The sequence below is a fragment of the Leucoraja erinacea genome, chromosome 3, assembly GCF_028641065.1.
Source record: "Leucoraja erinacea ecotype New England chromosome 3, Leri_hhj_1, whole genome shotgun sequence".
Taxonomy (NCBI): domain Eukaryota; kingdom Metazoa; phylum Chordata; class Chondrichthyes; order Rajiformes; family Rajidae; genus Leucoraja; species Leucoraja erinaceus.
This window is the reverse complement of record NC_073379.1, coordinates 37,650,946-37,662,452: the sequence shown is the minus strand read 5'-3', so window position 1 is coordinate 37,662,452 and position 11,507 is coordinate 37,650,946. Positions and strand designations below refer to the sequence as shown.

Below are 11,507 nucleotides of genomic sequence, written 5' to 3'. Positions count from 1 at the left end.
GTGGATTGCTGACGCATGCGCGGCACGCCGCAAGGACACGCCGCCGTCTCCCAGGCAACGCGGCCGCTTGCAGGGCTGCAGGCAGTTATTTTAAAAGGGCGGTGTGGAGTCACGTGACCGTGCATCAGGTCACTGTGGCCGTCTCCGGCAGCAGAGTGCGGGCCAGGCCGGGCCGGGCCACTGCAGAGGCAGAGAGAGGTCTCTGGCCACTGGAAGCAGCAGAATAAAGGCCGGGCCAGAGTGAGGTCTCTGGCCACAGTAAGCAGCGGGCCAGAGGGACAGTAGCCGGCAGAGGGAGGTCTCCCTGGCCACTGGAGGAGGCGGCAGAGTGGGTGAGGCCAGGCTTGCGGCCGCGTTACTTCAGGTAACCCCTCCATTCCCGCACTCTCCCTCCATCCCTTCCTCGTTCACCGACCCCCCCCCCCCCGTTACATTTTATCTCTGTATGTAGCAATGTTACAAAATGTTGAGATTTTAAAAATCAAGTCTGCAATTTATCCCATCAGATAAAGCATAAAAAGAAGTTTAATTTGAGACCTAATTCACTTTCATATCTCAAGTATTAAAAAAGTTATGGCCATTTTCATACTCGGAAATTAGCATCTTGTTCCCTATTGATTTTCTATGGACATCTAAGGGCTTTATTCTTTGGAGCGCAGAAGGTTAAGGGGGGACTTGATAGAGGTTTTTAAAATGATGAGAGGGATAGACAGAGTTGACGTGGAAAAGCTTTTCCCACTGAGAGTAGGGAAGATTCAAACAAGGGGACATGACATGAGAGTTAAGGGACTGAAGTTTAGGGGTAACATGAGGGGGAACTTCTTTACTCAGAGAGTGGTAGCTGTGTGGAATGAGCTTCCAGTGAAGGTGGTGGAGGCAGGTTCGTTTTTATCATTTAAAAATAAATTGGATAGTTATATGGATGGGAAGGGAATGGAGGGTTATGGTCTGAGCGCAGGTACAGGTGCACAACCTTTTATCCGGAGTTCCGGAAACAGAAAAACTCCGAAAACCGGCCATTTTTTCCAGATGTCGTCTGCGCACCAAAGCTCGCGTTTGGCGCCAAACTTGCGAAACGACCCACGGTCAACCCAGGTCTGTACTACTGTAGCGGCTGCCTCCTCCCCGGAGACCGGGAGATGCTTAAACATCTGTAAATCATTGCTTAAATGTTAGTCAGTTAGTTTGGAGGGCTTTTATGTGAAGGGGGGGTGAAGGGGTAAACTTTAATTCTTAGTCCCCTACCTGGTCGGAGAGGCGGGGAGCGGTCAATGCCTTACCGGGTCGCCGTGCAGTAAGCCCCGCAGCGCTGTGGCCGGTGGGGCTGCGGGCGGCGCCGGTTGTAGCTCCGACCCCGGCAACTCTACCCCTGGCTGCGAGGCGCTCCAAATCCAGCGCGGCCCGCGGCCGGACGCCCCAGCTCCGCGAATGTCGGGAGTCGGCGGCGTCGCAGCGCTGGGATACCAGCGGGGAGCGGGCAATGCCTTACCGGGTCGCCGTGCGGCAAGCTCCGGAGCGCTGTGGCCGCCGACTCCCAACATTCGCGGAGCGTCGCTGGATTTGGAGCCGCGCAGCCAGGAGTAGAGTTGCCGGGGTCGGAGCTCCAACCGGCGCCGCCCGCGGCCGGACGGAGCCCCCAGCTCCGCGAAGTTGGGAGTCGCCGACCAGGTAGGGGACTAAGAATTAAAGTTTCCCCCTTCACCCCTACTCCACCACCACCACATAAAATCCCTCCAAACTAACTGACTAACATTTATGCAATGATTCTCCCGGTCTCCAGGGAGGAGGCAGCTGCTCCAGACTTTTCAAGCCGCCCGCGCTACCTACCTAATCTACGCTAAAAATCTTCCATTCGGAAATCCGAAAATGTCCGAAATCCGACAAGTGTCTGGTCCCAAGGCTTTCGGATAAAAGGTTGTGCACCTGTATATGGGACTAGGGGAGATTATGTGTTCGGCACAGACTAGAAGGGTCGAGATGGCCTGTTTCCGTGCTGTAATTGTTATATGGTTATAACAAAAAAGCTGTGATCGTGGACAGTCAAAAGCCCATAACTTTCTTAAAAATTAAGAGAACTGAATAAAATTTTCAGTTATCATAGATTGAAGCATTCTGAAACAAATATAAAACAATCTTGCTTGGATGACCTGAAATTAAAGCATATAATTAGTAAGTTACCCAATTGTAGCTAATTCCAAACTTCAATTACTAGATCTAAACATCTATCCATTTCTTAAGAAAAGATTAACATTTTTAAATAGCCTAAGTGGCCAAATAACATTCACAAAGAATTCACAATAAAACATGATTTTAAAATCTCATTTACATTAATTTATAGGCCAAATGGAAGGAATTTAGTGTTCATTTGCTGTAAATTAATGGCCACTTAAATCAGCTTTCGAATGGGATCCTGTGGAACGCGCTGGTTTAGAACGTTCCCATTGCGGTAGATTTGAAGCCCAAATGCCCAGAAAAATACTGCTGGATTTAATAGGGCCCCAAATTAGCTACTCGCAACATTAAACTTTGTATAAAGGGATCTTAAGAAGCGCTTTTTAATGTAAAAATAAACAACCTACCTTCCGTTGTTCCGTGTATGAGATCCGGTCGGCGGTCGCGGGTTTGGAGGATAATTTTTAAACTACTATAATAATTAAATAAACCCGCTAAATGTAAAAATATCTCCAGCGAACAAACCTCCCAAGTGATTTTTCGTCAGCAACTCAGCAGGCTGAACAAGCTCGATTTGAACAGCCTAGGGAAAATTGCATTTTAAACCCGCCCCCCCTCTCAACGGCGCCAAAATCGCACACAGGGGCTTGGACAGATCTGCAGCAAAGCTTAAAAGGTAGGTTTTGCAACATACCTACTGTATGTGTAAAAAGGAACTTCAGAAGCTGGTTTAAACCGAAGATAGACAGAGAGCTGGAGTAACTCAGCGGGACAGGCAGTATCTCTGGAGAGAAGAAATGGATAACGTTTTGGGTCGACACCCTTTTCAGACGTCGTCACCTTCCCCAAGCTAACTATGATCTATTCTAAATTTCCCTTTGATGTCTCGTTATCACACATTGCACTTCCATATCTGTGTCTCCCTATCCCCTGACTCTCAGTTTGAAGAAGGGGCTCGACCTGAAACATCACCCATTCCTTCTATCCAGAGGTGCTGCCTGTCCCACTGAGTTACTCCAGCATTTTGTGTCTATCTGTGGCATCCCCCTCTCAACTCACAAATATCACACTGTAGCACTGAAGATGGCTGCCCCATGCACCATTCTCCTGGAGGGAAGGAGGTCACTTGGTTCAGCGTGCCTCTTCTGGAATTTGTAAAGAAGTCCGATTCTTCCCTTCCTGTATCCAACACCTTTCAAAGTTACTGTTGAATCTACTTTCACCCCCATTGCCCTTGCATGGTGGAGCAAAAAATGCTCACCTTCAAGTAATAATTTAATTGTTCTATCTGGGACATATGACAATAAAACACTCTTGACTCGTGATACCCCCGGGAAGTTGTAAAAATAAATTGTACGAACAGAGAAACTACTTCCTTCTGTCAATTACACCTCTTGCGGAACATTTTTATTTCTGATTTCCATCATCTCTAGTTTTTGATTTGTCACTTTTTTTCTTTTTAGGCAAACTTATCCCACTACCACCCTTACTACTCTTCTTAATGATGTTCCAAACAGTTGATTTTGGTAAGCCTAAGGTTGATGTCTCTAACCGTTTTATTCTTGTTTCTCAGTCTCATAATGGCTTCTTTGACTTCCAGTGGCACAACTTTGGTCCTCGTGTTGATAAATAGCAATAACATTTTCCAAAGGTGATGGAAAGACTGGAGGAAAGACTAGAGTTCTCTTATACCTGCATTAAGGAGTCATTTAAACACACCTGAGCAATTACAAATGCCTGTGTCCCAAACATTATGGTGCCCTGAAATTGGGGGGGGGGGGGGGGGGGGGGGGGGACTATGTATAAACACAGCTGTAATTTCTACATGCTGAAACCAAAATGTATAAAAATAGTCTTTAATAAAATCTGACAATGTGCACTTTAACCACATTTGATTTTTTTTTCTATTACAAAACTCAAATTGTGAAGTACAGAGGCAAATAAATAAATGATGGGTCTTTGTCCCAAACATTATGAAGTGCACTGTAAGTATGTCAGAATATGTATAGGACATCCCTTCAGGAGGAAAAGGTTGCAAATTCCACCAAAAGGTATATTAACAGCATTGGACGTATAACGGAGTATGGAGACATTTTCCTAAATAGCCTGTAATTTACCTTTGAAATGGCTAGAGTACAGTGACATTGATTTTGATTCTGCAGTTAAAATGACACCTCTCTAAATTTATTTTAATTTATTTTCCGACGCTCCTTAAAACATATCTCTTTAAGCAAATTGATTAGCTATCATGTGCAAAAGGCATTCTCCATAGAAATTGTATTGAGTGCTGACATAGTAAATAAAGGAAATGTTTTATTTGTATTTGAACCTTGTTATGAAGCATGCTGTTAACTTTCCAAATGTTGATATTGCCAATTTGCAGGTCTTAATTGAATTTCTTCATGGCTCTAGGCTATCCTGTGAAACTATTGTACTAGGTCCTAGGTTCATTTACAGGACTATGATAACATACAACAAAATTCTCAGGATCAATAGAGGTTATTCCTCACATCCCTGCAACATTTCAGGAAAAAAGATACAACTCTCCAAGGCCCTACATGCCAAACACAATGTGCTGGCAAAGGATGATCTAATATAAGTCTCTGTAAAGACTTAGAATTTCTTAACATTTCATGTTGTTACAGCATCATTGGAAAAAGATCAATCACCACTTGTAGCCATCCATAATCACTTCTAGGGTGGTTATCTCTGGATTGCATCCAGTACCTCGTGCTAGTGAGGACAGGAACAGAGAGATAGGGGATCTGAATGTGTGGCTGAGGGGCTGGTGCAGGGAGCAAGGATTTAGATTTATAGACCACTGGGATCTCTTATGGTGTAGGGGTGACCTGTACAAAAGGGACGGGTTACACCTTAACTGGAGGGGGACTAACGTTCTGGCAGACAGGTTTGCTAGGGCTACACGTGTGGGTTTAAACTAAATAGTGGGGGGGGGGAGGGATTGCAAAATTGGGAGTATAAAGATGGAGTTGAAGGGGAAGTGAGTACAGGAAAAATTACAAAAGATTCTCGAATTAATGGGAAGGAAAGTTCGAGAAGGGATAAGAGAGTAAGGTCAGGGCCAATTGTGAGCGGTGCGAGGGGGGAGGTGAATACGGAGGTCAAAGTGTTGTATATTAATGCGCGAAGTATTAAAAATAAAGTGGACGAGCTTGAGGCTCAGTTAGAAATTGGCAAGTATGATGTTGTGGGACTGGGAACTGAATATTAGATAGATAGCCTTTATTGTCATTCAGACCGAAGTCTGAACGAAATTGCAGCAGTCATACATATAATACAATAAAAACAACAATAAACACATATTAACATCCACCACAGTGAGTCCACCCAGCATCTCCTCACTGTGATGGAGGCAAAAGTCTTAGGTCTGCAGTCTCTTCCCTCCTCTCCTCCCTCTGCGCTGAGGCGATACCCCCCGGGCGATGTGATAATCAGTCCTGCGGCTCAAAAACCGCGGCCCGGGGTGGTCGAAGCTGCCGCCCACCAGTCCTGCAGACGCAGCCGCTGGCCCGCGGCCGAACCCCGGACTCAGGCCACCACCGCCAGAACACCGTCCCAGCCACCCTCACGTGAGTACCGTACCGTCTTCAGCCTCGGGCTGGGCCGCCCCGACATGGGCGCCGAACCTCCCCCGGGCCGGGCCGCCCCGACATGGGCGTCGCTTCTTCCCCAGGCCGGGCCGCCCCGACTTGGGCGTCGCTTCTACCTCTGGCCGGGCTGCCCCGACTTGGGCGTCGCTTCTCCCTCTGGCCGGGCTGCCCCGACTTGGGCGTCGCTTCTCCCTCGGGCCGGGTAGCCCCGACATGGGCGCCGAACCTCCCTCGGGCTGCGAGCGCAGCACCTCCCCGAGTTCGGCCGCTCCGACGGGAGCCTCGTTCCACCCTCGGGCTGGCCGCCCTCAGGGGAGCGTCCCAACCTCTCACGGGAACACTGTTCCAGCCCTGAGCCGGACCACCCTCACGGGAGCGAGCTCAGGGCGAGTCCTGACGGGCTCTGCCTCCGGAGCCTCGAGGTCGTCAGCTCCATTAGGCCTCAGTGCAGATGGAGGCAGAGAAGGGGAATACGACAAAAAAGTCGCATCAGTCCCTTGCAAGGGGTGACATTGAAACAGGCGATGTGGAGTTGTTAAACTGAGTTCTTTCAATCTAAAGTCAACTTGACTGAAAAACACTTGTTGCTGTTAAAATCAATTCTTTATTCAGCTGAGACTAGTCTCTTGAACCTTCCAACACAGAGCTGATGCTCTGGGGCGGGTCCAGAGAGGAGTAACTTTGATACAAACTCATGGCATTTATATAGGTATTACACCTTTCAGATACAGAGGGTATGACAAGCTAGTTACCAATCATCTGAGTCCTTCTGGTGATTTACAACATCAGTCACATGATCCTCCTTTCCTGGTCTCATTACAGCCTTTGTTTGCCTGTGCTTTATAACTGTTTTAGAATTATTTTATTTCAACACAGCAAAACCCCAGTAGGCTCTTATGAAAGACCACTCCTCAAAATACAAGCTACATATATAACACAATGATCACACAAGTCATACACACTGTCTATACCAAGAGAAAATATATTTCTATAAATCTAAACCATTTCTATAAGTCTAAAGTGTACCTTTCTACCAAGACAATACATTTCATAATTGGTGTTATTTTGAAATACCATTATGTCTTTAAAACATTAATTATATAAGTTTGGTGAATTACAGTTTCTAAGTTCAAAACGCACATTTCCATCTCCCATCCAAAGATACATGGGTCGTAAATCTGTCAATTTACTTAATATGAGTTTGGTGCCTTTCCTATTATCGGGAAGTAGGATTTCCAATCGCATGTACCAGGCAGAACACAAGAGACTACATCTCAGATCATTATGTCAGAATTCCATCTGCTTCAACCTTCTATAAACTACTCCCTCAATCTAATTATTTCTCAAAGCAACTATTCCTTCACTTACATCTTATTCCTTATCACACATTATAATTGTATTCCGTCTCAAACCTAGCATAACAAGCCATAACTCTTCACCTTTATGTCACATTCAGAGCTCAAAAATGTGCCATAGAGACAGAGCAGATGGCCTAAGAAGAGGCCCCTTATTCAGCTTCCCATTCTTCAACACAAAGCCATATCAAATACAATTTCCTCCAGTGCTATAATTGCCCCAAACAATAACCTAAGCTAAGCAGGTTCCGGTTCAGGCTTCCATGTTTTGATTCATTTTTGCCTGTGTGTATGTGTTTGTTTGCACTTTACTTTCAGGAAAACTTTAAACTTTTCTTTTGCAATTTACATAGCTTGTATAAAAGTCACCATCCAAGCGGTTCTATTTGTATAATATTCTCTCAGAGTCAGTATGGATAGAACTTAGGAATTCTAAGGGTAAAAAGACCCTAATGGGACATCTACAGGCCCCCAAACAGTAGCCTGGATATAGGGTGCAAGTTGAATCAGGAGTTAAAATTGGCATGTAGTAAAGGTAATGCTACGATTGTTAAGGGAGATTTCAGCATGCAGGTAGACTGGGAAAAACAGGTTGGTACAGGACCCCAAGAAAGGGAGTTTGTGGAGTGCCTCCGTGATGGATTCTTTGAGCAGCTTGTATTGGAGCTTACCAGGGAGAAGGCAATTCTGGATTTAGTGTTGTGTAATGAACCGGATTTGATAAAGGAACTTGAGGTTAAGGAGCTATTAAGAGGCAGTGACCATAATATGGTCAAGTTTAATCAACAATTGTAGAGTGAGAAGGGTAGATCGGAGGTGTCAGTGTTACAGTTGAGTAAAGGGGACTATGGAGCCACGAGGGAGGAGCTGGCCTAAGTTGACTGGAAAGATACCCTAGCAGGAATGACAGTGGAACAACAATGGCAGGTATTTCTGGGAATAATACTGAAGGTTCATTCCAAAGAGGAAGAAAGGTTCCAAGGGGAGTAAGGGGCGACTGGGCTGACAAGGGACGTCAGGGACAGTATAAAAATAAAAGAGAAGAAGTACAACGTAGCAAAATTGTGCGGGAAGCAAGAGGATTGGGTATTGTTTAAAGAGCAGCAGAAGATAACTTAAAAGGCAATACGAGGAGAAAAGATGAGGTACGAAGGTAAGCTAGCCAAGAATATAAAGGAGGATAGTAAAAGCTTCTTTAGGTATGTGAAGAGGAAAAAATTAGTAAAGACCAAAGTTGGACCCTTGAAGACTGAAACAGGTGAATTTATTATGGGGAACAAGGAAATGGCTGATCAGTGGACAGGTACATTGGATCCGTCTTCACTAAGGAGGACACAAACAATCTTCCTGATATAGTAGTGGCCAGAGGATCTGCGGTGACTGAGGAACTGAAGGAAATCCACATTAGGCAGGAAATGGTGTTGGATAGACTGATGGGACTGAAGGCTGATAAATCCCCAGGGCCTGATGGTCTGCATCCCAGTGTACCTAAGGAAGTGGCTCTAGAAATCGTGGATGCATTGGTGATAATTTTCCAATGTTCTATAGATTCAGGATCAGTTCCTGTGGATTGGAGGGTAGCTAATGTTATCCCACTTTTTAAAAAAGGCGGGAGAGAGAAAACAGGGAATTATAGACCAGTTAGCCTGACATCGGTGGTGGGGAAAGTGCTGGAGTCAATTATAAAAGATGAAATAGCGGCACATTTGGATAGCAGTAACAGGATCGGTCCAAGTCAGCATGGATTTATGAAGGAGAAATCATGCTTGACTAATCTTCTGGAATTTTTTGAGGATGTAACTAGGAAAATGGACAAGGGAGAGCCAGTGGATGTAGTGTACCTGGACTTTCAGAAAGCATTTGATAAGGTCGCACATAGGAGATTAGTGGGCAAAATTAGGGCATATGGTATTGGCAGTAGACTGCTGACATGGATGGAAAATTGGTTGGCAGACAGGAATCAAAGAGTAGGTATTAACGGATCCCTTTCAGAATGGCAGGCAGTGACTAGTGGGGTACCGCAAGGCTCAGTGCTGGGACCGCAGCTATTTACAATATACATCAATGATTTAGATGAAGGAATTCAAAGTAACATTAGCAAATTTACAGATGACACAAAGCTGGGTGGCAGTGTGAACTGAGAGGAGGATGCTATGAGAATGCAGGGTGACTTGGACAGGTTGGGTGAGTGGGCAGATGCATGGCAGATGCAGTTTAATGTGGATAAATGTGAGGTTATCCACTTTGGTATCAAAAATAGGAAGGCAGATTATTATCTAAGTGGTGTCAAGTTGGGAAAAGGGGAAGTACAACAGGATCTGGGGGTCGTTGTTCGTCAGTCAATGAACGTAGGCATGCAGGTACAGCAGGCAGTGAAGAAAGTGAATGGCATGTTGGCCTTTATAACAAGAGGAGTCGAGTATAGGAGCAAAGAGGTCCTTCTGCAGTTGTACAGGGCCCTAGTGAGACCGCACCTCAGATTCAGATTCAGATTCAACTTTAATTGTCATTGTCAGTGTACAGTACAGAGACAATGAAATGCATTTAGCATCTCCCTGGAAGAGCGACATAGCATATGATTTGAATAAATATTTACATTAGCATATATACAGACATAGTGTTTTTCCTGTGGAAGGAGTGTTCGGGGGGGGGGGGGGGGGTGATTGGCAGTCACCGAGGTACGTTGTTGAGTAGTGTGACAGCCGCCGGGAAGAAGCTGTTCATGGACCTGCTGGTCCGGCAACGGAGAGACCTGTAGCGCCTCCCGGATGGTAGGAGGGTAAACAGTCCATGGTTGGGGTGAGAGCAGTCCTTGGCGATGCTGAGCGCACTCCGCAGACAACGCTTGCTTTGGACAGACTCAATGGAGGGGAGCGAGGAACCGGTGATGCGTTGGGCAATTTTCACCACCCTCTGCAAGGCCTTCCGGTCGGAGACAGAGCAGTTGCCATACCATACTGTGATACAGTTGATAAGGATGCTCTCGATGGTGCAGCGATGGAAGTTCACCAGGATCTGATGGGAAAAAGATGGACCTTCTTCAGTCTCCTCAGGAAGAAGAGAAGCTGGTGAGCCTTCTTGATCAGAGTTGAGGTATTGTGGGTCCAAGAGAGGTCATCGGAGATGTTAACACCCAGGAACCTGAAGCTAGAAACACGTTCCACCTCCGTCCCGTTAATGTGGATGGGGGTGTGCGTGCCGCCCCTGGACTTCCTGAAGTCTACAATGAGCTCCTTGGTCTTCTTGGAGTTAAGGGCCAGGTTGTTGTCAGCGCACCATGCTGCTAAGTGCTGGACCTCCTCCCTGTAGGCCGACTCATCGTTGTTGCTGATGAGGCCAATCACCGTTGTATCATCTGCATACTTGATGATGGTGTTAGTACCATGTACTGGTGTGCAGTCATAGGTGAAGAGGGAGTAGAGGAGGGGGCTCAGCACATAGCCTTGTGGAACGCTGGTGTTCAGGGTGAGGGTTGAAGAGGTGTGCTTGTTTAACCTAACAGACTGTGGTCTGTTGGTTAGAAAGTCCAGTATCCAGTTGCAGAGGGAGGGATCGATGCCCAGGTTACCGAGTTTGGTGATCAGTTTAGATGGTATAATGGTGTTGAATGCTGAGCTGTAATCGATGAACAGCATTCTTACGTAAGTGTCTCTGTTGTCGAGGTGGGAGAGGGCGGAGTGAAGTGCCGTTGAGATGGCATCCTCCATACTCCTGTTCTTGCGGTAGGCAAACTGATAGGGATCCAATGTGGGGGGTAGGCAGCTTTTGAGGTGTGCCAGGACCAGCCTCTCGAAGCACTTGGTGATGATGGGGGTAAGTGCAACTGGGCGGAAGTCGTTGAGGCTTGCCGCAGTGGAGTGTTTTGGCACTGGCACGATGGAGGTGGTTTTAAGGCACGTGGGGACAACTGCTTTGGCAAGTGACGGGTTGAAGATGTCAGTCCAGACGTCTGTCAGCAATACCTGGAGTATTGTGTGCAGTTTTGGTCCCCTAATTTGAGGAAGGACATTCTTTCTATTGAGAGAGTGCAACAAGGTTAATTCCCAGGGTGGCGGGACTGTCATATGCTGAGAGAATGGAGCGGCTGGGCTTGTATACTCTGGAGTTTAGAAGGATGAAAGGGATTCTTATTGAAACATATAAGATTATCAAGGGTTTGGACACGCTATAGGCAGGAAAATTTTTCCGATGTTGGGGGAGTCCAGAACCGGGGCCAAAGGTTAAGAATAAGGGGCAAGCCATTTAGAATGGAAACGAGGAAACACCTTTTCTCACAGAGAATTGTGAGTCTGTGGAATTTTCTGCCTCAGAGGGCGGTAGAGGCCGGTTCTCTGGATACTTTCAAGAGAGAGCTAGATAGGGCTCTTAA

At 46.3% G+C, this 11,507-nt stretch overlaps 1 long non-coding RNA gene across 1 annotated transcript; it reads left to right on the top strand.

Moving 5' to 3' along the window:
* Window positions 1–29: 29 nt before the first annotated feature.
* Window positions 30–6,261, top strand: LOC129695467 (uncharacterized). The gene is made up of 4 exons (XR_008723167.1): window positions 30–245; window positions 299–364; window positions 3,636–3,698; window positions 3,773–6,261. It is a non-coding gene; the product is annotated as an uncharacterized LOC129695467 (long non-coding RNA).
* The last annotated feature ends 5,246 nt before the right edge of the window (window positions 6,262–11,507 follow it).